Source organism: Frankliniella occidentalis, unplaced genomic scaffold, assembly GCF_000697945.3.
Source record: "Frankliniella occidentalis isolate FOCC.00 unplaced genomic scaffold, Focc_3.1 Scaffold311, whole genome shotgun sequence".
In the NCBI taxonomy this organism is placed as follows: Eukaryota; Metazoa; Arthropoda; class Insecta; order Thysanoptera; family Thripidae; genus Frankliniella; species Frankliniella occidentalis.
In genome coordinates this window covers 197,014-200,319 of record NW_026267436.1, presented here as the reverse complement: position 1 = coordinate 200,319, position 3,306 = coordinate 197,014, and the positions used below count along the sequence as shown (strand labels likewise).

The window sequence follows — 3,306 nt, the reverse complement described above, 5'->3', positions numbered from 1 at the left end:
ACCGCCCGCCCGCCCGTCCTCCCCCGTGTCCGCCCGTCCAAAAGAAAGTCGGTACTCGCGCTGCAAACACGCGGGCGGCGGTATGCCGGGCAGGTACTCGGATCCATATTCATGAGGCGAGGCAGCGCTTTTCGGCAACGCAATTGTCTCTAAGTTATGGACGAGAACAAAACGCCTCGCGCCTCGCGGTGTGGGCCCGGCGCCTGCGGGGCTCCGCCCGGGGCCCGGCTGACACACTTCGCCCGCTACTTCCGCTCCGACAGAGCGCGGCGCAAGCGAGGCGCAAGCGCAGCGCCAGGCACGGGTCGATAATAATTACAAATTACAACCCAGTTATTTTTGCTAACAATCCGCCGCCGCCGCTGCCGCCCGTCGGTGCCAAGGCGCCATGAAATTCGTCAATTACCCACTAGCTGTAATTCTACTTATTTGAAGAAAAACGCGCGCCGCCTCGCCGCGCGCACCTCGAGCGTTCGGATTCAAACCTGCGCGCGCGAACAGGGCGCGTCTGCGCCGCGCGCCGCTGGGCGGCAGCACCGTCGCCCGGCCGCCGCGCCGCGCGCGCTCGTCCTGGCGGCGCCGCGTCTGCGCGGAAGTGCGGCGCGCGGATCGATGCGCCCGCTCGGCGCTAGTCGTGGCGCGCGCGGGACTCCCCCTCCATCCGCCTCGGTAGCGCAGTAGGCAGCGCGTCAGTCTCATAATCTGAAGGTCGTGAGTTCGATCCTCACCCGGGGCACACCTTTTGCCAGTATTGGGCATTGGCGTAGCTTGAACTTCGCGGCAAATTGTCGATGCAAGTTAAATAATATTGTAACTTTATGGTTCGCTTTAAAAAATGTACCAATTTTTTATACGAACATTTTTGACAAAGTTCAATTTAACGGTAAAACGACGTCCCGGTTTTAAAGCACTTTTGGAAAAAGACATTTTCCTGAAAGTTTCCAGCAGATTTATATTTAGCAGCAGCCGGCAGTCGCGGGCGACACACACCTGCGCTCTCTCACAAACAAACGTCAATGAGAAGGAGAAGAAGACCGTGTGAATTGAAGAAAGTGAGGAGCTCCGGGCGTGGCGTGGCGTGGCGCGGCGCGGGGGTTAAAGAGGAGGAGGAGCAGCAGAGAAACTAAAGGTCCCACTATACTCGCGTTTTTTATGCCTCGCGCCTGCTTACGCCAAAGCTCCGTTTTAATGTTTGAAGAAAAATAGTTTCTTATTGCGAATCTCATTAGACGGTTACATGCATACGCGAGCATGCACGTATACTTTTGTTACACGAAATTATCCCGGGGCGGGCAATGACTTCCGGACAAGCGCAGCAGTCGGACAAAGAGCATTCAGTAAAGCACACCATAATCTAGCTCAGCATTAAAGACTGATAACCCGAGCCTCCGATCGGCCCGACAGATGCCTCGTTATCGCTGAAGCGGGGATAAGTAAAACTGCCCGCTGCGCCCCGGCCGCCCCTGCCCCGGCGGTTAATGAGAGTTTCACTCTTACAGTCCGCGGCGGCCCGCAGGGTGACGCCCGGCGTCACGACCAAGGGGGCGGCGGCGGTGGCTCCAATGCGCCCCTAACGACCACCACCACCACGGCAGTCGTTGCCGCGTAACGTTTGCGAGCGTATCGTTGTAACGTTTAGCCGCGCCGACACGAAGACCAGGGCTCAAAGGGTTACGCGCGCGTCGCGGATGGTAATGAGGAGAAAGAGGCGCCCGACCCGACATGCCCGCGCCCTAGACACACACACACACACACACACACACACACACGCACACGAGATATGGCCCCCTCAGGATCTCCAAACGCGTTGCACGCGTCGCGTCGTCCCTTCGAAAGCGGCGGCGAGGGAGGACGCGCGCGCGCGCCTTTATCTTTTGTCGTCCGTCAAGATTTTCACTTTTTATTATTTCTCAAAAATCTGTCCGTGCATATTCACCAGGCGGCGACACACCTCTTCCTCTCTTGCAGCACACAATGCGTACGCAACGCGACCACCCAGCGAGTTTTTGTTTCGTCCCGCTCTGCGCCGCTCTGAGGCGCACGGCGCAAGGTGCGCGCGTCCCTTTTCCACGACCCGCAATATTACAAAGACGAGAGATTCGAAAAAAGGTACAAAAAGGATCTTACGTTGCGAGCTGCACGTCCGCAAACGACGTCGCCGCTTACACACTGGGAATGCGTTTTTTTCCTCGCTGAGCAGCACTACTACAACGGCAGGGCTCCCCATTTGCCCCGTTGGTCGCAGCAGTTAGGCAGACCCATCACACCACCAACGCTCTCGAGGGTGAACGCCTCTCCACCTCCCCCCGTGCAAATCTTGCCCACGCCTCGCCATTGCAGAGTGGAGGGGGGAAGGTGGGGAGGAGGGCAGTCATCGAGCGGCGGGAACGCGTACCGGGGGAAGTCCCAGCAGCTGCCGCCGCCGCGCAGCCGAGCCGATTTGAAATTTCCCGCGTGACGAACAGCATTCCGCCAGGTTTCAAGAGAGGACGCGAGGCCCGGCCCGCGGGGCCACTTCATCAGGTCCGCCGCCGAGCCCAGCGCGACTTTGCGTGACTCAGTGGAAGACAGAGACAGGGAGAGAGAGGACCTTTCCTTGCGGCCTTCTGCCGGATATATGCCGCCGCGCAGGAAGTGCGCCATGCAACCCCGAGGAAAAACTTTCCTTGAGCAAATAACGGGCGCAATGTTGACGCACAGCAGTCGCTTCCTCCCTCTCCGTGTGGTCCGACGGTCGGCCACCTGTTGTTATCGCAGACGAAAGCTGTGCCGCGCGCTCTCTGCAAACGGACGGAACGGACGTGGAACGGACGTCCAGGAAAAGGATACTTGCCTAGAAAGGTCGGGTCGGTGTCGGGGACCGCCCCGCCCCGCCGCGGGGCCTGCGGGAAAAAGGTACTCGCCAAGGGACATTATGCAGTCATCGATGCACGCATACAATTACTATACGAAACCGGCAGCGGGCAGCACCAGCAGCAGCAGCAAAGCGATTGAAAGCGAAGGAAACCGCTAAATATTCTGCACTGCACGCCGCGTACTCCTACTGTCCCTTTCCTTTCTTCGACAAGGAAAGGAAGCGGGAAGGGGGGGGGGGGTGCATCTGCACACAATGCTGATTAGGGCCCACTTGAGCGCGACCGCGGCGTGCGTCGGTCGGTAGGGCACGCGCACGCGCAGGGCACGCGCACGCCCGGGCGCGACCTCCTCTCTGACGGACACACTACGCGCGGGGCACCCGGCGGCCCGGCGGCATCAGGATCCGGGATATTGCGAGGGTGAGTCAGCGGGCAGCGTAACGCGGCGGGG

At 59.7% G+C, this 3,306-nt stretch overlaps 1 non-coding gene across 1 annotated transcript; it reads left to right on the top strand.

Moving 5' to 3' along the window:
• Window positions 1-663: 663 nt before the first annotated feature.
• On the top strand, window positions 664-736 carry Trnam-cau (transfer RNA methionine (anticodon CAU)). Its single transcript has one exon. It is a non-coding gene; the product is annotated as a tRNA-Met (tRNA).
• The last annotated feature ends 2,570 nt before the right edge of the window (window positions 737-3,306 follow it).